Source organism: Macaca fascicularis, chromosome 16, assembly GCF_037993035.2.
Source record: "Macaca fascicularis isolate 582-1 chromosome 16, T2T-MFA8v1.1".
NCBI lineage: Eukaryota > Metazoa > Chordata > Mammalia > Primates > Cercopithecidae > Macaca > Macaca fascicularis.
In genome coordinates, this window is record NC_088390.1 from 158,069 (window position 1) to 181,985 (window position 23,917).

Genomic DNA, 23,917 nt, shown 5'->3' on the forward strand with positions numbered 1-23,917 from the left:
CTGCACAAACACTTGTCCGGAAGCGCACACGAAGCTGGTGAAGGCAGAGGACAGGCGAGAGGGAAGCATGGCTCAGCCCTGGCAAAGAAGACCGTTATTCCAAACGCAAAATATTCAGGAACACAATCCTTGGGAAGACTGGTGATGTCTTTAGACCTCACCACTATCGGGTTGTATCTGTGCAGCCAGTTACCAGAGCCGCAGAACGGCGTGTGTTGGTATTGGTGTCATCACTCAACGATTCTGACTTTTCCTGGTGCTGAGGATGACTGCATATGGCAGAAGCAAAGTGCTAATCTAGCACAGGTCATCATATCCAAGTTCTTTTCTATGAAGGCGGGCAGGGTTAGGAACCACCCCACCCCACCCCACCCCACTCCCCAATCCTATAAGAACTGGGATCTGATGATCTGTGCTGTCGAGAGAGGCAGGGTTAGAACACCTCATTCCTCAATCCCATTGTTGAAAATAATAGTTGGATTGGGAGGGTTTTTACTCCTAAGGTTGAAGCCGTGCATTTCTGGAGCCTGGGCTGTCAGTCATGGTGGCTGGGGAATGCTGGGGCTGCGGTTGTCTGGCTGCCGGTAGCCCTGCTGGTGGGTCCTCCCTCTTTGACACCGTTCATTTCTGAAGCTTGCTTTCCCCGGTGTTGGAAGTAGCAGCACTGGAGGAATGGCCGCCTTCCTACAGTGAAGCTCTGGCAGGAGAGGAGAAGATACGGAGCGTCTGTTCAAGGACGTGACGTTCTGGGCACTGCACCATGCGTTCTGCCTCTCAGCTGTGCCTCCTGGTTGATGTTACCATCACCTGGCATTTCCCAGGAGGTAACTCGCGAATGCCACACTGATGGAACAGTGCGGCTCGAGTCCAGGGCCGCTAGAGCACATCAACAAGGTCAGGCTGGACGCATGTGCTTGCTGACAGGAAAATGACAGGAAATGACATGTCAGTTCAGGAAAATGACAGGAAATGTCATGTCAGTTCAGGAAAATGACAGGAAATGTCATGTCAGTTCAGGAAAATGACAGGAAATGTGTTTGCTGACAGAAAAATGACAGGAAGACGACAGGAAAGAGGCCCATGAGGAGAGGAACCAGTAGATTCAAGGCAGTTAACCGAAGGAGCGAGCCATCACAGGCTGGGAGGACACCCCAGCCACAGTGGATGTCAGCGGTGGTGGCTGGACTCGGGGTCCGTGAATGTTGCATGATCGAACGTGTTTGGTACATTCTCAGCTCCTGCCCAGGTGCCTCCCAAGCATCAGGTGTTGTGGCTCCCCACACCCTTCCCATCTGTGTGTAGCATGACCACCACCTTCCTACCGTGTGTTTGTCCTATCACGGCCGCTGTGCCTAACGGACGCTTTGCTTTCCAGCTACTTTCCTATAACCAAAGCCCTTGAACGACTTTGCGTTTCAGAGACGACAGGGTATTAGTTTTTCATGATTGCTCTGAGGATTGCCGAAAGCAAATGTAACTTACAGGATGGAAGATATTGGAGACAGTAATTATAGATGACTTTTCTCAGTTTTTTGATTGTGGTAAAGTTACACAGCACTCTATTTTTAAGTGTATGGTTTTGTGGCATTAAGTGTGTTCACACTGTCGTGCTGCGATCACCGCCATCCATCTCCAGAACTTTCTGGTCTCCCCACGCTTGAAACTCGGTCTACCAAACACTAGCTCTCCTCCCGCCCCAGCTCTGGTAAGCACTACAGGTTGCTTACAAAATAAGCTTTTTCAGTAAGAGAAGGGGCAAGGAAAAGAGCTCTAAAGACTGTCTTGAGATTTGAGGAAGTGTTTTAGGTTTTGTTGTGTGGTTCCCGGTGTAAAGGAACTATTGAAGACGTGGGAAGGCGAAGGTCTGTGATCTCAGGAAGTGCTGGGCTGGGCAGCTTTCCCACTGTGACGGGGGCACTTGCCCTCAAACCTGTCTGAGATAATCGCGTGAGGATGGTGCTGCATTGTGACAGCTCTGAACTTGGTCTCCTTGAACGTTGCCAGGTACATAAGCTTTGGCGGTTACCGTCTAGTGTCTGTGGGAGACCTAGAATTTGAACATTGTTGACTTTAGGACACACTCATTTTATAACACTCTATCTGTTCTCATCAATAGGAAATATGCTGTGTCCTTTTTTTTTTTTTTTTTTGAGAGGGAGTCTCGCTCTGTCGCCCAGGCTGGGGTGCAGTGGCCGGATCTCAGCTCACTGCAAGCTCCGCCTCCTGGGTTTACGCCATTCTCCTGCCTCAGCCTCCCGAGTAGCTGGGACTACAGGCGCCCGCCACCTCGCCCGGTTAGGTTTGTTTTTTTTTTTTTGTATTTTTTAGTAGAGATGGGGTTTCACCGTGTTAGCCAGGATGGTCTCGATCTCCTGACCTCGTGATCCGCCCGTCTTGGCCTCCCAAAGTGCTGGGATTACAGGCTTGAGCCACCGCGCCCGGCCTTTTTTTTTTTTTTTTTTCCCCCTTAATATTCTGTGTTGCCGTAACAGTAGTTGCAGCGGACGCTACTTCTGGTTCATGGTCATCACCAAACACAAGCTTCAGGAAACCGTGTGAAAAATGAAGGGGAAAGTGCTGTTCTGCAAAGGGCTTTTTTGAACATCTTGTTTTTTTCTGGAATATCTGTTTTGGTGTAAAACGTTTTCATATTTAGGGGTTTGTAACGTGTTTTATACTGGTTAGCTTTGAAACCCCATGTTTTTGCATGCCATGGGGCTGCTTTATCCTGTTATTCTATGATATAGCAGGTTGGCAAAACTATTGGTTATTTCACTTTAAAAACCAAAGCAGCTTACAGATTGAGTGTGATTCTTGTAAGAATTTAATTGTAAAATTGATTTGTGTTCAACAAGCTTACTGGAATGGCTAGATCCGTGGACAAAAAGATAAGAACATGTCAAGTCTCTGGGCCAGGAAGGACTTCCAAATAATACAAGTGATACACATTAATTTCTTAACAAAAGATTAGATTTAGTACATAACTGTTTAAAACCTCCATATTTTCTATTATAGCCATTCCACAGTGCCCATGGGGGTGGGCTGCAGGACTGCCTATGGAATCCAAGGTCTTTGGGCGTTGAGGTCCCTGCAATAAAATGGCATCGTGTTTGCATATGACATATGCACATCCTCCTGCAGATAGTCATGTCAGGGTTGCTCGTAACAGCTATACCATGGACATTCCATGCGAGTAGTTGTTTAATGAATAATAAAGTCTGAATGCTTAGTACAAACACATTAAAAAATATGTTGATCTATGGTTGGTTGAATCCACAGGCCTGGAACCCCGGGAGAGAATACAAACTCTAGAAGCAAAACGAACAAAGCACTTGAGGTCAGCAGTGACGGGTGTGGGATCACACTGAATCTCATGTGTTTTGCTGTCTGTGTCACTGTGTCCCGTGTAAACGGGAATCATTTGTAGCTTAAGGTAAAATAGGTAACAGGAAACACTACAGAGTGGGCACGAAGGCGCGCCCCTCATTACCCCGTGTTACAGCCAAGCGTCTGCCTCCTAGGGAAGGATTTGTTCTGTGGGGAGACTAGATGTTGATGATTTCCGGATGTGTGAAGGGAAACTCCCTCCGAGAAGCGTGGCTTTGGCCGGAGCACATCAGACGAGAGTTACCGTGGCATGGAGTTTCCACAGTGGCCCTCAGGCCTGCTGCTTCTCTCCTCTCCCCACCCCTGGCCCTGACTCTTACCAAGGGAGGCAAGTTCAGCTCCAGCTGAGCCCCGCACAGGGCTGTGGGTCTCTAGGGCAGGTGCCCACCTTCGCCTGAACAGGCTGTGTCAGAGGAGGGTCTGGCTGTACTTGAGCTGTGAGAGATGCTCTCAGAGATCCAGCATCCTGAAAACCCAGGTGCTGAAGGTTCCTTCTCTTCCACCATCCTGCGGGGAAGGGGGTCTTATCCTGCTTCCCCTCAACCCAAGCTGACTTCTTGTCTGTTCTGTACACCTAGGTTTTCAGAACAGTTTTGTTAATCATCTAGCAGACAAACAACCATAAGGTGACAGCCTGGGAGGGTAGACGGCGCTGGAAGGTAGTTTCCTGAATAACAGCGTTCAGTTTCCTGTTTTGCCATCATTTGACCCAAGGCCCCAAGATAATTGAAATATTGTCAGCCAAACACCGATTTTTTAATCTGAGTTTTTTTTTTCTTTTTAAGTTATGGGTGCAAACTTATAACCAGGGACCTGACAAAAGAGAAGGATTTATTTGCAAAGTGAATGTCGGGGATGGTTGGCATTTGCCAACTCTGACTAGCAGGGACCCAGGCTGCTTCCGTTCTGCCGCCCGACTCCTGATCCTCCAGCTCCTGCCCCTGTTCCCACCAGCAGGAAGAGGAGCGGGAAGGTGCCTTTTCCCCTTTAAGGGGGTGAGGTGAGAGTTGCACCTGCCACTTAGCTAGTCCCTGGGGTGATTCTCCAGCATGGGTGGGAGTTGGGTTTGGAGGCCTGAGCCCCGTGAAGCTGGGGTTGCTGTTCCCTGAGCAGCAGGAAACTGGACTCTGGGAAGTGGGGTCAGAGGGTAGCATCCTCAGGAGGGGCCTCTCGTCCCATTTGACATCTTCACTGCAAAAGGGGGTGTGGGCTTCATGGTCCATTGACAAATAGAACGTTACTTTTTTTTTTTTTTGAAGCACATAGAACCCTAATTCCTTTGGCTTTTACTAAAGTGGCATTTTGTAATTCCACATGATTTCATTGATATACTCGCAGGAGAGAATGCTTCCTGTAAACCAGAAGGATCTCTGCGACAGTCCTCGATCCATAGAGAGTTCATTTTCCCAAGGTTATAGACACAGCCTTAGGAGGGGTTGAGGACACACTGCGGCAGCCTCAGGAGGTCCTGGACATGTGTCCAAGGTGTTTGGGGCACAACTTGGTCTTACACATTTTAGGGAGACGTGAGACATCAATACATGTGAGACGTACGTTGGTTCAGTCTAGGAAGGATGGACGGCTCGAAGCGGGGAGGGATTTCCAGGTCACAGGTAGATCAGACAAATGCATTTCTGGTGCATCTTTCCAGAGGAAGCAGTCAGATCCGCATTTATCTCCGTGTGCAGATGGTGACTTTGAGTTCTGTCCTCTGTCCATGAGGAATTTCCTTGTGGATCGGTTGTGAGGGAGGTACGTGGCTTTTCCCCCCACCCCCAGTAGCTGTCTCTGTTAGGAAGAGCATGGGAGGCAGGTTTGGTCTAAGCTCTTCCTCACCTTGACGTCCCTTTACCTTAGTGATTTTGGGGTCCTGAGATGTATTTTCAACTTCATGTTTCTGAATACACTGGCACTCTAAACAGTGTTGTAGGAGGCATCTAACTTACTTAGAAGAAGAAGAATATCTGGAAACACTTGAGCACCTTCGTCCTTGAGAGAACCAAGCCTTTGTTTAGTTTGCTTTGCCCTGAGGCTGTTACGCTGTCCCGGGCTGTGCGGCCTTAGAAAGCTGTGCCCCTGTGAGCTACTGCCTGTGGAATCTGGTGACTTTGAAGTTAATCCAGCAGCTACATATTTTGGAAAGCAGATTCCCTCTTAAAGTGTTGGTGATTATGATTCTAGCACTAGAATTTCAGTGTGTATTTTCCACCCTTCTTACTTTGTCTCCTCATACACTGAGATGCTGCTGCATTTGCTCTTAGGCTTCACGGAGGGAGGGTCAGTTCTGACTCTTTCTTAGATATTGACCTTGAACGGACAGAATCGAGATTCAGGAAAACTCTCGAGCTGTGAGAGTGTGCTGATATCTATGTAAGTGGGGTTCATGTGTCAAACTCAGGTTTAAGAAAAACCAATTCTAGGCTGGGCATAGTGGCTCACACCTGTCATCCCAGCACCTTGGGAGGCTGAGTTGGGCAGTTCACTTTTGAGCCCAGGAATTCCAGACCAGCCTGGGCAACATAGCAAGACCCTGACTCTACAAAAAATTAAATAGGACAGGTGATGTACACCTGTGGTCCCAGCTACTCGGGAAGCTAAGGCTGGAGGATGACCCAAGCCTGGCAGGTTGAGGCTGCAGTGAACCATGATAGCACCACTGTACTTATGGTGCACTGTGCCTGAGTGGCAGAAGAACAACCACCCCCCCACACACAAAATATCAATTAATGCAGTGGCCAGTTCTGCTGGGACCACCTGTTAAGACTACTCTGGGTCTCATGGTTTGAGAAGCGTCTGTCTGGGGTCGAGAGGGAGTAGCTTGAGCGCTTAGAAGCCAGTTCTTGTGGTTGAGCGTGATTGCGGGTGTGGAGTTGGGGGCAGGGCTCTCCACGGCATGAGTGGGTAAATGGATAGGCTTCCAGGACGAGCCCCTGTGACTTTGCCTGGTTTACATCCGTCCAATACAAATCCACAGGCTCTTACTCTAGAAGCTTCTGCAGGGCCTGATGGACTGGCCTGGGGACAGAGGGTGCCCTCAGAGCCTCATGGTGCCGTCTGGTTTAGGAAGAGCACTTAGTCACCTAGATCTAGGATTTATGGCACTACAAGGGGACTCCTCACACTCGGAGCAGCATCCATCTGCATTCTAGACTTGGTTCTAGGCAAAGTATTTTGGAGCCTGTTGGTACCCTGTGTTCTGTTTATGTGTAAAACAAGTTAGAGTTATAACTAGTTAAAACCTATTTTTAACATTTTGTCACAGAATATGGCAGTTGTGGTGGAGCCTGGCCAGAGACCCCCACACTCAGACGCTGCTGCTTGCTGGAGTTGCAGGCGTTGCCTGCATCGGCTGCCCCTCCCGGCGTGTCTGTGTTCTTGACACGGGCGCCCATCGAGGCTCGGCCTGTGAGAATCGTGCCACCGTTTGTCTCCGTGTTCCTCTGAGGTTCCGCAGACTTCACGGTCCCGTGGCAGAGCGTACGGTATCTGCTTGCATCCTGATTTCCCCAAACCCCAGGACAGACCAAGAGTTCCTTACACACAACTGCAGAGGGCCCCGTGGCGTGGATTTGCAGAGACACAGCCTTTCCCCAGCTTGGCCTTCGTCTCCAGAGTTGGCTTTAGGGTGATAGAAGCTTCCTTCAGACTGGGGGGCCTTGAAGCTTTGGTGCTAGGAATTCGGTGACCAGCACGGATGATACCCCGTTTCTCTGCATTTGTAGCAATAGTTGTTAACACGACCACGAGATGTACAGAGGAAGGAAAAAGGAGGTTTTATTTTCAGAGTAACACTCTGTGCTTTGGGAAATGTGGTCTTGGGGGAGCTGTAAGCACACGCCCCTCAGGAGGGGAGGAGGCCGCGGCATTACACGTTCCGGGGTTTGTTGGCTGTGTGTGTTCATCGGGCTCAAGGAATGTCTGAACGTTTACAGGGAAAGTGGGGTTTGTTCATCCGGTTCGTACAATGTCTGAACACTTACAGGGAAAGTCTAGCACACATGCAGTGAGTTAACCTGTAACATCCATGTTCGCCTTGGGGCAAGTGTAACATTTGAAATGAGGTGGACTGGGCGTGTCATGTACAAAGGTGAGCTGTTGGGCGCAGACGTTTATGCGCAGCCTCAGTCACAGCCAGGACTGGCTCAGGGTCTGCAGCCTGTGGCAGGAAAGGACACTCATGAGGCCATTCTGTCCAGTCGGGGCTGCCGGCAGGGTCCCAGGGTGGGGCTGTCTGGTCGACCGGCATCTGGAGTCCACCCAGGTCCAGTGGGCAGCGTTCCTCTACACCAGGCTTCTGATTGTGGAGGAGACTTCATGCTGGTTAACACACTGTACAGGAGTAATGTTGTGGGGCTTTGGGGTCCACCTTCCCTATGATGCCGGTTACATTTCTCTCCGGACCTCACAGCCACAGAGACTGCACCTCGTCTGACAGCAGGGGGTGCCATGTTGACATAGTAATTTATTGTATTAACCTTTTTATTACTATTTTAATAACTTTTTTTTTTTCTTTTTAAAGAGATAGGGTATTGCTGTGTTACTCAAGCCAGTCTTGAACTCCTGGCCTCAAGCAATCCTCCCACCTCGGCCTCCCAAAGTGCTGGGCTTATAGACGTGAGCCAGTGCGCCCAGCCTACAGCCACGTTTTTAAAACTCAGCAGTTTAAAAATCCTATTCCTTTTACCCCCTCAAGCAGGCTGGTTGGCCTTGTGCAAACTGGGGTGTCACGATCTTAGCCCCCCTTTTATTTTTCCCTTTGGCCTCAAATTCTGATGAGAACAGCAGTTACAAAATGGGCTTTAGGTGATCCTTCCGTTACTAAAGCCAGAATTCTCACCAGTTAGAGGTGTCTGTCCCCAGGATTCCAGAAAGCTGTTTTGAATCAAGCCCGTAGCAAATAAGTAAGGAACTAAACTCTTGGTCCTCTGCTTAGTACCAGGGGAATGGGTTAGTTGCTGATACCCTTTGATCTGTGCTCACGTGCTGCATCTCATCACGGGAAGCAGAGTCGCCCTGTGGAATAAAGCCCGGCTCAAGGTGGCGCGTCGAGACGCTTGGGGCTGTCAGTCCCTTATACAGCGGCAGACTTGGAGACTCAGTATCGCGTGCAGAGCCCAGGCAACCGGAGTGCATCCACCTTAGAGACCACATGGACGGTCGGCAAGGTGGATGTCCGGGCATATGGCCTTGACAGGCCCACTGCGAGGTGAATTAGGAATTCGTTAGCAAAGAAATCAAACTCGCCTTTGGGTCCCAACTACTTGGAAGGTTGAGGCGGGAGGATTGCTTGAGGCAGAAGGTCAAGGCCGCGATGAGCCGTGATTGTAATACTGCACTCTGGACTGGGTGACATAGCGAGACTCCAAGTCAAAAAAAACAAAAACAAAAACAAAAAAAACAAACCTTACTCTTCATAGCAAGAGGGAGAATTTATCAAAGTAACTGAAACAAAATCTTAGATGATGTAATTTCAGTGGCTAAGTGAGCTGTCCAGCCCACGTGGCTGGCTCACAACGCAACAGAGCCAGGTGCTGCTGCAACTGCCCCCCAACCCCGATCGCTTGTGGACATTTTCTGTTTTCCCATATCTCCCTTTTGGATACGTAGCTCGCCACTTTATAGCTAAGCATCAGTAAAACAGGTTGTCTATTTTGAAAAGTAACTATTTTGTCTTTTAAGGACAGAAAATGAAGCAGGTGACAATAGCATGGCAACCTGGTGAATAGATTTAGAGGAATATTTAATACTTGGCACCACTCTGATCCCTTCTTCTCTCATGCTTAGTTACAGCTACCGCCTCCTAGGACAGAACACTTTGAGCTCTGTGAGTAGGAATTAAACATGTTCTAAATCAGAAGTTTTAGTTAAGCAGTATTTTATGTGAATGCCCAGATCCTAAGTGTTCACTGTACTGGTGTGTGGTGTTGAAGAAGGAACGAGGGCTTGGGGCCACGTCTATGGTGCAGCGTCCGGGTTCCCATATGTGAGATGAGGGCCATGAGACACGGCCTGGAAGGTTCAGACTGTGGGATTGAAGGGATCTACCCACTCCTGGAAAGCCTCAAGTCTAACTTGACTTGGGCTGGTTTTAGGGAGATGCTGGCAGCGCTGTCCACACAGGTCACTGGGAGGGGCTCCGGCACCGTCCCCGTCAGGTGTCTCATGATCAGCCCAGCTTGCTCATCTCAGAAGCTGTTGGTCGTGTTCTCGTTCCTGTTGTTCGTTGCGTGTTATTTAGGTTCTGTTCATGTGGGGACCTAGGAAGTTCCACAGTGGGAGGAGAGCCGCTGAGCCGCCTTCCTGCCTGGACGCCAGCCCCACGGAGGACCGTAACTGCTTGAGGTTGGCTTCTGCCCCCGGCCTCACCTGTGGAGGCATTGATGCAGTGGTACTTTCTAAGCTCCTGGGGCACACAGTGCTGTTGTGTGGATCCACAGGCCACTGTGGCGTCCAAGCACGTGCTCCCGGAGGAGAGGACTCTGCGGGCACTGATAGTGGGAGCTGGCTGAGAGTCCAGCGAGTTGAGACTCCCTGTGACGTGCACAGCTGCCATCTGCACAGCCCCTCCTGACGCCAAGATGGTTGTGCGACAAATGCACAAAGCACATCTCCAGCAAAAAGCCGCCGAGTGTCCACATCCAGGATATCCACCACGGTGGCTTTTTGGTGTTAATACGATGAATGTGAGCAGCAGGTGGTCTGCATTGAGTGTGACTGTGCCACTGCAGTTTTGTTCTCATGTCTTGATGAGCATGAACGGTTCCTGACGAGGGTAGGTAAGGATGCTGTGACCTGAGACTCTGCAGTATTGTAGCTTGAGGAACCAAGGAGTTTTTCTGTCTTGCAAACCTGTCAGGGAGGATGTTCCAGGCTGGTGACTGCTCCATGAGGTATTCAGAGATCCAGGTTTCTTCCCGACCCCTGCTCTGCGTTCCCAGGGACACGGCTGTCCTTGCCGTGGTTGGGAATGGGTGATTGCCATGCTGGCAGGGGAGGCTTAAGGTGAGAGTGGCCCTGATTTACCTAATCTACATAATGACAGGGAGCCTGGGAGTAAAGTGTAGCCATGGCCTGGAGGATGGATGATGGATGTTGGTGAACGACTGGCTGCACTCACCGCAGCTGGCCCAGGAATGGGGAAGGATGGCTGAGTATGCCGTTCAACGGTACCTGGTTCTTTCAGATTTGACTTCCTTATGGATTTTCTGCTGTAAAGAGGAGAGAGCCTGTGGTTCTAGGCCAAGCATCTCACTCATCTCATAGCATCTTGTATCCCTCAGCCAACATTTATGTCAAGTTTTAGAAGTCCTATCAAACTGGCAAGCATTTCTCAATTTGGTTTAACCATTGGATTTTGTATCTCTGTCTGCATGTCTATTTTACATCTATGTGGTTATTTGACACTCTGTAGTACCTTTGTAATAGGTTCTATTTGGTGGAAGTTACTTTCAACAAACCCTTGCTGCTACTTGAATTTTCAAGGTTGCAAGTAGAAAGGAGAGAATAAAAACCACATCTTCTCTAATTTTAAAATGTGTTGTTTCTCAAATCACACCAGAAGTACAGATATTACAAATTACAAAAGCAGCCAGAATCAAGGTTAAGAGATTTCTGGGCGATTCTGGCTAATCAGCAGTATTTGCTGAGGTGTGTGCAGCAGAGCAACATGCCAAAACGCCCGGGACGGGGGAGAGTTGGGAGGCCAGGCTGTGACTTCGGAGGTGCTGTTGCCTCAGGGAGAGGAGCTAGATGTAGAGAGGATAAATGGCCACAGGTGTGACCACCGCCATCCTTGCCGCGGTACGGAGGCCTTTCTACAGGGGCCTTTGTGAGCTGAATTAAAAATCGAAATTGAGAGAGTGCAATGCATTCTTAGTTTTTAAAATAAAATGCTAATAGAGAACGTTTTGTTTGTAAGAATGTAAAGTGTTACATCTTTGTTTAGAATTTAAGAATAATAATTTGCTTCTGAGATCTTTGTGACTGAGATTTGAAATCTTAAGTATGGTTTTTTCTTCCATGTTTTATACATATGCACGTATACACATATATGTAAGGTATATAAAAGGAAAATAAGCGTGTCTGTATTCACATTTATATACACTTCCATAATGTGTATACTTCCAGTCACACTTAGGTCTAAGAGACTATGACTTGACTTGATAACCATGAGAGGGTAATCGCGCCTCCCGTGTTCCAGGCCTCACACAGCCCGTGCCAGGTTTTGGAAGCAGGAATTTGTCTGCAGCCACTTCGGGAAGCATGTGGTTGCCAGGATTGCCTAGAGCTCCAGGCTGTCTCCAGTCCCAGCCTCCCTGGGGTAGAAGCTGCCCTACCAGGGGCCTGGACATGGATGTTAGGGCCTGGAGCCAGGGACCGCTCCTGAAGCGGGGGGCTCCCCTCACGGCTGGGCATGAGAACCGAGGATAGGAGGCGGAACCAGCCTCGGGCCAGTGCACGGCCTCCCTGAAGTGCTTGCGGGAAGCCCCAGCTGCACTTTGCTGACCCCATAGACAGCACCTCACTCTGTGAGATCCCCCTGGCCCACCCCTCAGGTTCCTAAAATGATGAAGGTTTCCTGAGCTGTGAATTTTTAGGTCTAGGCTAAAAAGTCCTGGGACAGGCTCACAGGGTTCTTTATGTAGAAATGATGAGTGTGCTGGTGACTCAGAGCAGGCACTGCACCCTCACTCCAGGGTCCTTCATGCCAGGTGGAAACGAGCGTGTGGGTCACCCAGAGTCCCTGCATCCTCACTCCAGTCACTGCTCTTTGGTTTCTTAATTAAAAGCCTAAAAGCCTTGATAATGAAAATGCATTCTCCCCAGAGAGTCGAGTTTCCGGTTATGGAGGCTCACCTGTAAATGCCGTGCCAGGTCAAATATGCTGAGATCTGGGCCAGGTCCTGCTTCCTGCCCACGGCCAAAGCAGGTACTTCATTTGGGAGGTGACCCAGGGGGATATCTGAGAGGCCTGCCGGTCCCCGAGGGATGAATCCGCTGGCCTTCACATTCTGCTCCGGCCTCCATCAGCTCCTTTCTACCTGCAAACTGCCGGCTTTGACGTTGCCATCATTGGAGATATGTTAGGGACTTAGTATGGGTTGACACCCATAGGACCAGCAGATCGTGGAAAGGTGGGAACCAGGGCTGGGAGGGTGGTGACCACGGCCAAACTGAGAACCGTGGTGGGCTGGGAGGTCCATCTTCTGTCTGAAGTGTTTTTCAAAATATAAAACATAGTGTCTCAGGAGCATGAGAGGGCAGGCCACAGACGGGGAGAACGCATCTGTAAAAGACTCATCTGAGAAAGGCTGTTATCCAAACCGTGCAAGGAACTCTCAAAACTCAACAAGAAAATGAACAACCTGATTAAAAATGGACCAAAGACCTGGACAGATACCCCAACAAAGAAGATACACAGATGGCAAATCTACACGTGGAAACATGACCCGCGTCTTATGTCATAGGGTGAGGCGTCACTGTGCACCCATCGGCCTGGCCAAAACACGAACTCCGACACTGCCGCGTGCTGGTGGGTGTGTGGGCATCAGGACCCTCACTCATCGCTGGGGGAAGTGGGGCAGCTGCTGTAGGAGGCAGCGTGGCGGTTTTCCGTGGAACTAAGCTCTCCGACCACAGGAGCAATCACAGTCCTGGACGTTTACTCGGAGGAGCTGAAAGTTTACTTCCATGCGGAAATGTGCACACAGACGTTGACAGCAGCTTTATAATTGCCAAAACTAGAAAGCAACCAAGATGCCCTTCAGCAGGTGAATGGATAAACTGTGGTATGTCAGATACTGGGATATTATTCAGCACTAAAAAGAACTGGACCCCTAATCCATGAAGACAAGGAAGGATCTTAAATGCATGTTGCTAAGTGAGACTCCAATCTGGAAAGGCTGCCTGCTGTCTGAGTCCAACCACAGCACAGTCTGGAAAAGGCAAAGCTGTGGAGACAGTCAAACAGTCAGTGGCTGCCAGGGGCTGGGGAAGGGAGAGATGAATGGGAGGAGCATAGGGGATATGGAAGGTGGGAAACAACTCCAGGTGGGGCTTTCATGGGGGATGCATGCCGTTCCACGTCTGTGAAACCCACAGAGTGAGCAGCAGCAGGCCGAGTCCTCGTGTGAGCTGTGGACTGTGGGTGGTGGTGCCGTGTTGATGCGGGTCTGTCGGTCGTAGAGACATGCTGGTCTGGTGAGGGCGGGAGAATGATGGAGGCTGTGCCTGTGCTGGGAAAGGAGATAGGTGAGGACTCTCTGTACTTTCCTCTTGATTTTGCTATGAACCAAAAACTGCTTTTAAAAATGTCTATTGAGAAGACAAACAAAAGAGTGCTGGCCAGACAACATCTGTGTGAGGGTGTGGCCTGTGTTCTACATTCAGAATTTCCGTTAGAATACACACATCTAAATTTTTCAAAGTTAAACCTTTGCATTAAGTAACTCGCTACCAAGTTACAGTATCAGCTTGAGCGCTGCCAGGATGGCCAGGATCCTGTATCCTGACAGGCTTCTCCCCTTGCAGGTGCAGTTGACGTCCATGGCCACATCCCAGTAAGCAGCAGGGCTGGAATCAGGAGTCAGGCTTTGCGGGACAGAGAGGAAGTGAGATCTGTAAGCACGTGGCTGAGGGCCGGCAGGGGGGAACCCATGGCAGGGGGCCGGCAGGGATGACTTTTTGATCAGTTTTCCTTATCGCTGAGGCCTTCCTAGACTTGGGGAGTTGGAGTCCCCACTCTCGGGTGCCTCAGAAACCAAAGGCTGCTCGTAATCCTCAAGTTCCAGATGCCTCAGGGGAGGTACCTGGGTTGTTGGGTGCAGTTCCGTTATTTGCTGCTCGGTGGGATTTGCCCACAGCATTTCTGGTTGTTTCTAAGAGCTGATGTTTGAGCTGCTTATAATCACATATGGATGTCGATCTACCAATAAAAGTTAAGAGCAGAATTTTAGTTCAAAGAGTTGTGAAAATGCTCAAGGTCGTGTACTAATGTATACATTACATTTGTGGAAATATCTAAAAGTCCAGGATTTATATTAAACACTTCTCTTGATTTTTGTGATATCTACCTGTCATTTTTCCATTTGATTAATAGATGTCAGAGGGCTTAAATTTTGAGTGCCTGAATTCACTGAAACTAAAACTTCTTACATCAAATGTAATTGAACTGAACGTAGCCAACAGTGCATGCTTTTATAAGTACTGATTAAAATATATAGAAAAACACATATCCATGAACATGCAGATGGGGGCAACATGTTAAACCGTGGAAGTAGAATTAGTATTCTTTGTTTTCTGAGAAGACAAATTTTTAAAAAGCTAAGGGGTCTTATAACTTTCTAGTTTCCAACTTATTTACCCTAAAGTGGAAGATTGACAGCAGCAGAAGAGGAGATCCTGGGCCAGTGCAGGCTCTGGGAGCAGCGGGGTGAGTGCTGGAAGGAGCTGGCTGGAGGCAGAGCCAGGGAGGGGCTCAGACAGGCCAGGACGGCCTCAGGGCACGCGGCTCAGTGAGTGAGAAAAGGTTCACATTTCTTGGAGAGCCCTTGACTCTGCCCACGGAAAACCCAAACTCCTTCCAACGGGGATGTGCATCTCATGTAAAAGTTGTTACTCCCAGAAAGAAAGCCAGTGGATGTAGAAATTTTATGTATGCAGAAATAATTTCAAATTTGTTTCTAACCTTATCCTTTTCTTCCCCCATCTTAATGTGTGGTGACTTTCTGCACACATCTTAGGAGAGCGCTGTATTTCAGTTCCTGTTGGCTCTGTTGTGACTTTGTGGTGTCCGATGTTCTTGTTCTGAGGTTCTGCCCAGAACGTGGCTCCTCCCTGCTGAGCGTTGCTTGTTGAAGGCCCGTGTGGAAACTTTCCCTGTAAGCTCGTTGCCCGCAGCAGTCTTGGTTCAGAAATCTTTAGACCTCCTGAGACTCCACACAACCTTCTAAACGTTCTAGCGTGACCTTTTCATTTTACTGTTCCCCACTAACTCAGATGTTTTCCAGAATGTAAGTAATCTGCTGCATGCAGGGCGGGGAGTGCCCTCCGTTGGCTCTGGGGAGAAGCATCGCTGTTTCTCCGGGTGGAGCTTCCCGCCCACCATGGTGTGCTCCAAGACGCAGCAGGGTTCCTTGGCAGAAGTAACCGTCGAAGGCCCGTGTCTCCGTGGCATGGTGGCTGTGGGTCTGCGGCCTCGCGGCCATACCGGCCCCTCCCCATCAATGGCACCACGGAGAGGAGCAGGGGGAGGCCTGGGATCTGTCTCCAGAGTCACAGCTGTGCTTCCGAGACTGCGTCGTCCGTTTGTAACTAGACATGCAGAGAAAGTGTTGGAGATCAGCAGGAGACGGTATCTGTCCCTAATGAGCTCAGGCATGCCCTTGAGAGGGTCAGGTTTCTGTGCGGCTGATCTGGACTCAGCCTGGCTGTGGCAGTGCAGGTGACTGCTGGGCTTTGGCAAGGCTGCACCCACTGTCCGTCTGAAATGGCCCCCTTCCCTGGCTCACGGTGCCAACTGGGTGCCCAGGCCTGTGTATGTGTCGGGGAAGGGGTGGGTGGGGGTCCTACTTTATTGCCGTATCCAATGGCACGCGGGGTCAGCACTCAGGAAACATGTGCTGTGTGGGTCAGCGATTGAGTTCAGAAACCTGGAAAATTCAGCAGTGTAGGCTTTGGGCATGACCCGTCCAGCCTTGGGGCTCTTTCTTTCTCTGAATTTCCTTCCATGGCATCCTCCTCATCCCAGGGGCCCCTGTCCCCGTATGGCTGTTGGCAGCTTCACAGGTTCCTCTGCCTCCCCTCCCAGGCCCTGGAGTGGCTGGGACAGCTAGTGGCTGTGCAGACCCCACAGCCAGTAGATCGTTGGTGCCAACGCCTTGGGCCTGGGTTACCTGAGTCAAGGACTCCAGTACATGGCTGAGCTCACCCCGAATGTCTGGATCAGAAGGCCTTGGGTTGCAGAAAGGTGGGAGTTCGATATCGAAGGACAGCCTCCAAAGCAGAAGGGGAAATGGCTGTGCTGGATGGGCAGCTAGAAGAGTCTGTGCACAGCCTGGGACCCAGTGCAGACACAGAGCTGACATGGGCACTGCAGTGACACGGCCACCATGGAAGTGGGCAAAGTTATAGGCTTCAGATCGATATGGAGGGGCTGGTCTAAAACAATCCTCTGTTTCCTTTAATCCTAGCAACTGCTGGCTTTTGGGGTGGGGGAGTGAGATCTGTGGTGGCCGCGAGGAGAGACAGGGATTTTAATTAAACCCCTCTTTCTGGGAGAGGGGAGTAGCCGTTTCTGTAGGGCAGTGAGCATCGTCATCTCAGGCAGCTCAGGCTGCTGTAACGAAACATCATTGACTGAGCGGCTTATGAACAACAGGAATTTGTTTCTCACAGTTCTAGCGGCTGGATGGCAGGATCAGGGTGCCGCACGGGTGGATTCTGGTGTGGGCTCCTTCCCGGTTGGCACACACCTTCTCTCTGGCCCTGACACAATGGGAGGGTGAGGGATTTGCTGGGCCCCTTTCTGAGGCACAAATCCCATTCAAGGGTCTCCAGCCTCGGGAACTCATCACCTCCCAAAGACCTCCTGACAGCATCACATTGAGGGTGAGGATTTCAACCTGTGTTTTGGGGGGCAGGCAGTTCGTAATCTTCACCCTCTTTGTGTATTTCTGACTCAACATTGAGTCTGCCTTTGGCTCTCCAGGGGACAGAGCCTGTGTGGACACTGAGCAAGGTCAGAGCTGCAAGCATGTGCACATCGGGGGCAAGGGAGCTGCCAGGGGTGTGAGAAGGGGGTTTCAGCGTCAATCGGAGCTGCTTTCCTGGCAAATGTACTCATAAGCTATCCTGGCAACATTTGCTTTTCACGAAGAGTCGATGAGGCAGTGGGGGCAGCAGGCGGTGTTGCCAGAAGCTTGGAACTGATGGGCAGCAGAGAAGGGGCAGAGGCCATGACCTTGGGGTGGTCAGCAGTGCCAGGTGTCTGCCCTCCAGGTCTCAAGTCTGTGATTGTGCAGAGACTGAGCAGACCGGGGCTTGCCGGCCAGTGTGGCTCTCATGCAGGTGATTATCGGGGTTGCCTTCTATGTAATGTTCCCTCAACCCCATCCCCCCCCCCACCAATTTCTGTAACTAGCAGAAATGCTGCTGCGTTTGATGAAGCCTTGAGTTTCCCATGGAGATGTAGGAATAGCACGATTTGGCTCACGTCAAAATACTTTGCAGTGAAGCTGCACGGAAGAGGATTCTAGGCTTCCATTTGACGTTTTCAACAATGCCTGAGTGTTACAGGACCGTCTTGCTTGTTAAAAAGCACCAGATGAAAAAGGCTACTGGTTAATAAAGGAGACTTTTTACATTAGCACAGAGAGGGTGGCTTGAGATAAATTCAGCGTAACATAGGTGTGTTTGTAAGCCGTCAAAAGGACCATCTCTCTGCTGGCGACACATGTTTTCCGGTATTGGTTTTGTTCTGAAAAAGGATGACTGGCATTCGGCAGAGTCATTCCAGAATTCACCTGGAAGGTGTCCACATGGTGCCTTTTCTCCTGACATTCTGGGCACCACGAGGAATCATTCCTGTCTTCAGCACTAGCAGGAGACTTTTCCTGAACACCTGCTCCTCTTTGGCGTTGTGGGTGTGAAGGGGTCAGAGTGAGCCTGTCTTCAGGGAGCTTTCAGACATCATGGGGATAGTGTGGCACAAGTGTCGGGCTCAGGGGGGACGGAGGTTTTCCCCCAGAAAACAGCTGCCGATTCCAGGATGGTCCTCGACCCCTCCTCCCTCTGTTCCTCTGCGTCATGTTTGAATTAAGGCTGTTCTATCGTTGCGGGGGTGTCATGTTAACTGGAAGTGTGCTTTTTTACTGGGCAGTAAGTAAATTAATGGTACATTTTCCAAGGACAGCGAGGTTTGATTTGATGAATCCAGTGGGGGAAAGGAGAAGGGGCTTGGCTGTGTGGGGATGTGTGTGATGGGAGCAGAATGGAGCAGCCATGCAGGCTGTTGGGATGGAGGGGCCACGCCCGCATTTCCATGGGGTCCGTCGCTGTTTGTGCCACTAGACCTGAACCTCTGTCTCTACAGTAGTAACGCATCATTCACGTCCCAGCAGGCCAAGTCCTCAGGAAAATGGGGCCAAAAAGTAGAAAACCATGACCGTAGAAGGTAACGGCACATGACTGAGCTTTCTGGGTGGTGCGTCCTTGTGATAAAAACAGTCCTGAGCTGAACACCAGGATGAAAACGAACCGTCCTCCGTGCTGAAGTCGGAAGAGGTGTGCTTGGCTCTCCGCAGTGCCTGCCTGTTTGGGCGGTGATTACTGCAGGTCACACGTGCTGTACAGGAGGAGGGCAGTGAACTCTGGAGCCAGGCTGGCCGGGTGCAAGTCCCAGCTCCATAGCCAGCTCTGTGATCTGGGACAATTCACCTATGTCCTCTGCCTCTCGGTTTCCTCCTCTGTAAAAGGGGGGTAATAGTCGCATCTATCTGAAAGGGCTATGTGAGAATTAAACGACCTTGTAAATGTAAGGGGCTGAGAACAGTATCTGCTCTTGGTGAGCAGAAGGATGACCAAGGAGGTGACCAGCAAAATACCCCTTTCGAAGCCTCAATACTGTTCCATAGTGAGCAAAGACACAGCTCCTCTATGGACGAAGCCATTAATAGTCGATCCTGGCAGGCAGAGTGCAGATTCCTTCGAATCAGAAATTTGAACTCGGGCCAACGACTGCTGTACTGATTGAGTAAATCTTAGGATTTGTTGTTAATGGTAAAGTCTACAAAAACAGAAACAGTCTGAAGGAGTTTGAGAGGGTGTGGGCTCAGCTGCAATCTCTCCTCCCAAGGCCGTTGGTTAACATCATCTCCAGCCCTGTGGAAAGACAGCAGCAGTGAAGAAAATGTCGGACAAACATTTGGTGTGTTTGTACACTTCTCCCAGAAATCCTAAATGCTTTGCATGTTTCAGCTAATAATTCATGAAAATGGATTATGCTGACCATTTTATAACCTACTTCACTGCTCTCCTGTCTAAATCCATCCCTTTGTGACACATTTTTTACACTTGGCTCATTTTTTCAATTGTGTTTGCTGTCTTACTGCCATGTCAAGGATAAACGTGCATGTCTATGTTGATTTGACTGAGACAGCTAATGCTAAATATGTCTCTGTTCCTTGAAGGTTGACTTGTGATGGTGTCATTTAAGTCTCTTACTTTTTCCCCTTGAGTCAGCAAAATATTCCATGTTACTTTGAGCAAAACTTGCTCACTAGTGTTATGGAGGGTATAAAAGCAAATGGAATAAGTTTCCTGCCTTCAGGAGGATTGAAATCTCAAAGTCGGTATGACAGCATGGATGGGAGTCAGCTCAGTTTGCAGCTTTTAAAACATGTTGGAATCTTTCCTCTGCCACTTTTAATGGTGAGACCCTGAGCAAATCATTTCCACAAGCATCAGGCTCCCCATCTATGACATGGAAGTAAAAATAGCAATCTTGACAAAATTGTGATGACTACAGACGTGTACCTAACCTCTTATTTACCGCCTCCCGATAGAAGATATTGTAACTCATCCCATTTGAGAGCAGGTGGTGATCACCCCATCCTGTGAGATTCAAGTATAATAATTATCTGGAATCCCCCATCTGCAGGCGAGGAAGACCCAGCAGCCCTCACAATGTCTTCTGGAAACTGGATTTTGTTTGAAGGGTGAACTGACTCCAAGTTTCTTCTGTTTTCACGTATTGTCCTTCCTACGTGTCTCCTGGGGTTTTTCCCTACCTCCCAATCTACATTAACCTGATAACAGCCAGCTATGTTTTCTAGAATTCCCCTAAATTGACTCATGCCAAATACTGAATACAGTAGATTGGGAGGGTTCATTAAATCACGATAGAGCATCCTAAAGAAGGAAAGTAGACACCTTTGTTCTTAAAGGGTCTTCAGCCATCCCACCCTGGAGGTGGTTGCTGATTGCCTCTTCTCCTCGGGCAGTCTTGTTACTATGCATCACTTTTTTTTTTTTTTTTTTCCTGAGATGAAGTCTCTGTCACTCAGGCTGGAGTGCAGTGTCATGATCTTGTCTCACTGCAACCTCCATCTCCTGGGTTCAAGTGATTCTCCTGCCTCAGCCTTCCGAGTAGCTGGACTACAGGTATGTGCCACCACACCCAGCTAATTTTTGTATTTTTGGTAGAGACAGGGTTTCACAATATTGGTCAGACTGGTCTTGAACTCTTGACTTCGTGATCCATCCACGTTGGCTTCCCAAAGTGCTAGGATTACAGGCGTGAGTCACCGCACCCGGCCTGCATCACTTTTTATGCCTCGTCTTCATCCTTACAGCTTCTCCTTCCTAGGGGCCTCAACTCCCAACCCTGGAGTAAGGGTCACAACTGTCCATCTTCATGCAACACAGCTTAGTTCCCCTTCTTCTCCTCCCCACCATGCCCTATGGGCTGCTTTTCTACAACCAGAATGGAGACCCAGGGAGATCTGCTAAACTAAGACAGTTCTCACCCCTGGGAGAAAAATCTACTTCCCAGTTCTCAGTCCTGCTAAACTATTGTTAAGATAAAGAAGGACCATGATAAATCCTATTGGCTAAGAGAAGAAGATTCTCCAGGTTGCCATAGGACAAGAGAGGAAGTGACAGAATCTGCAGCCATTTGGTCGAATATGTGATATGTGAGTCATTCTGAGGAATACGTTAAAATTCTGTACTCAGATCTTGGAAAATGATATTGCCAGTAGAGGGAAGAATGTAACAAAAAACCCAGGCAGAAAACAAACAAGTGTGTGTGGAGAAGAACAATAATGTGATGTGAATGAAGGGTTCGGTGTCATGAGTGAGAAATGGCTGACCGAAAGTAGGGAGATGCAGAGAGGAAGATACCACGGGAAGACTGAACATCACATTAAGTGATTTAGGTGATTCTGCCTGCAGTGCAAATATTTTGGGCTCTGAAGTGAAGTCATCAAAAGGTTTACGTCTGTAATGGAGGATTGGTCTAGATAGCCTCTCAGATCCCACTCGGCTTTGAGATCCTTGATTCCGGGTCACACCTGCGGGTCTGGAGGGCAGTTCTTCAGGGTCATGAAGGAAGGATTCCAGGAGGCTGGAACATGAAGGACATTCAGGTGACCACATCAAGAGATCAAGTGGGGTAACAAGAGCCTGAACTAGAAGGAATGCAGTGTAAATATGAAGAAGAGGAAATGGGAAACTGACTAGAAACGATAAGTAGAGAAAAAGGGAAACGTGTGATTCCAAGGTTTAGAACAGTATTTGTAAGTTACAGTCCCACAACTTCTTGCAGAAACAGTGTCTAAGAGAGTCATTTTAAAAAGAATAGCAAACTTCCAAGTTCCACGGAAAGACATCAGCATCTCTGTGGAGTGAATTGGGGAAAGAGAATGAAGAAGTCTGTTCAACTTTTAGATATACAAAATGTGAATTGAATTGCATGAGTGACACCAACAATGTGAAGATATTTAACAGGAGCTCTTTTTTCCCTTTTTGGCCTGTAGTATTTAATCCTTCTATCATCATTATCGTCCTTTCTCTAATTTAATGTCTTTGAACCTTTCTTCAAAAATCCACTATGTATAGGTAACATGTTTGTGAGATTATTACTAGACCCTCTAGGAGGTTTCATTAACCCAGTTTTGATAGTTCAGGTAAGTCCTCCACCATTTTTTTTCCAAGTTGTCTTAGCTCTTTTGGGTTCTTTAAATTTCCAGACACATTTTGGAATCTGCTAGTTCATTTCTACTGAAAAAAAAAAAAATAAAATCATGCTGGGATTTTGATTGGAATTGCATTAAACCTCTGCTCCACAAGGGCAGAACTGACATCTTAACAATATTGAGCCTGCTGATCCATGAACACAGTATATCACTTCATTTATTTAGTTCTTTAATTTATCTCAGCATCACTGCCGGCTTTACAGTGCATAGATCTTACACATCTTTTGTCAGATTTAGTCTTAATATTACTTTGTAAATTTCCATTTCCAATTATTTCTTTGCCAGTGTATAAAGAGATAAATACTGCTTATGGAAAGTTTGCAAGATACAAGCTAAACCCAAACTCACTTATTAGTAAGGAATTTATTATTATTAGTTTTAGTGGCTTTTTGTGATTTCAGGAGATTTTCCACACGGGTGATCACGTCACCTGCAGATACAGATAGTTTTAAATCTTATTTTCTAATAAGGGTGCATTTTATGTGTTTTAACTTGCCTTATTGCACTGACTAGACTCCAAAAAAATGCTGAAAAGCAGTGAGAAAAAAGTCATCAGGTGGGATGGTAAATACAGCCCTTGTTCTTCCATTTTGACCTGAAGCACCCAGTGTGATCATTTTCTCATTTGATTTTTGTGAGGACTTTTTGTTTCCTTTTTTTCCTTTATTTTTTTTTAAAAATACACTTTATCTTTTAGGCAGTTTCACGTTCACAGAAAAATTGAGGGAAAGGTGCAGAGAGACCTTCTATATGCCTTCCCTTCCCCCACGTGCACAGCCTCCCCAACTAACAACACTCCTGCCCAGAAGGAGCATTTGTAATAATTGAAGAACCTACGTTGACATATTGTCACCCAGAGTCCACAGTTTACATGAGGGCTCCGTCTTGGTGCTTGTTCTATGGGTTTGAACAAATATGTCATGACATGTATCCACCATGATAGCATCGTACAGAGCAGTTGCACTAAAATCCTAAGAATCTCCGTGTTTCACCTCCTCATCTCTCCCTCTTCCCAACACCTGGGAAGCACGGACATTTTCACTCCATAGTCTGGCCTTTTTCGGGATGTCCTTTAGTTGGAAGCTTACAGTATTTAGTCTTTTCCGAGGGGCCTCTTTTGTGTAGCCGTGCATGTTTAAAGTTCCTACGTGTCTTTTCATGGCTTGACAGCTCACTTCCCTTCAGTGCTAAAGAATATTCCATTGTTTGGATATATCACAGGTTATTTATCCACTCACCTAGTGAAGAACATTTTGGTTTCTTCGTTGCCTCCAAGTTTGAGCAATTATGAATAAAGCTGGAATAAAATTAGCAATTATGATTAAAGCTTCTATAAATGTCCATGTGCAGGTTTTTCTGTGAACACAAGTTTTCAACTCCTTTGGATAAATACCTAAGAGTGCAATTGCTGGAGCACATGTTAAGAGGATATCTCGTGCCCATCAATGATACACTGGATACACAAAATGTGGCATGTATATACCACGGAATACTATGCAACCATAAAAAAGAATGGGTTCCTGTCCTTTACAGGGACATGGATGAAGCTGGAAGCCATCATTCTCAGCAAACTAAAAGGAACAGAAAACCAAACACCACATGCTCTCACTCATAAGTGGCAGTTGAACAATGAGATCACATGGACACGGGGAGGGGAACGACACACACGGGGGCCTGTTGGGGGGTGGGGGCAAGAGGAGGGAGGGCATTAGGACAAATACTTCATGCATGCAGGGCTTAAAACCTAGATGATGGGTTGACAGGTGCAGCAAACC

General features: G+C 48.4%; 1 long non-coding RNA gene across 14 annotated transcripts in view; it reads right to left on the reverse strand.

Moving 5' to 3' along the window:
- The window catches only part of LOC135967907 (uncharacterized), a 114,129-nt gene that overhangs the window by 85,504 nt on the left and 4,708 nt on the right, over positions 1 to 23,917 (reverse strand). For 7 of the 14 annotated variants that reach the window (XR_012425062.1, XR_012425063.1, XR_012425058.1 and 4 more), the window contains exon 1: positions 1 to 21,692. This is a non-coding gene — a long non-coding RNA (uncharacterized lncRNA). The other 7 variants (XR_012425065.1, XR_012425056.1, XR_012425055.1 and 4 more) reach the window with 7 other exon arrangements.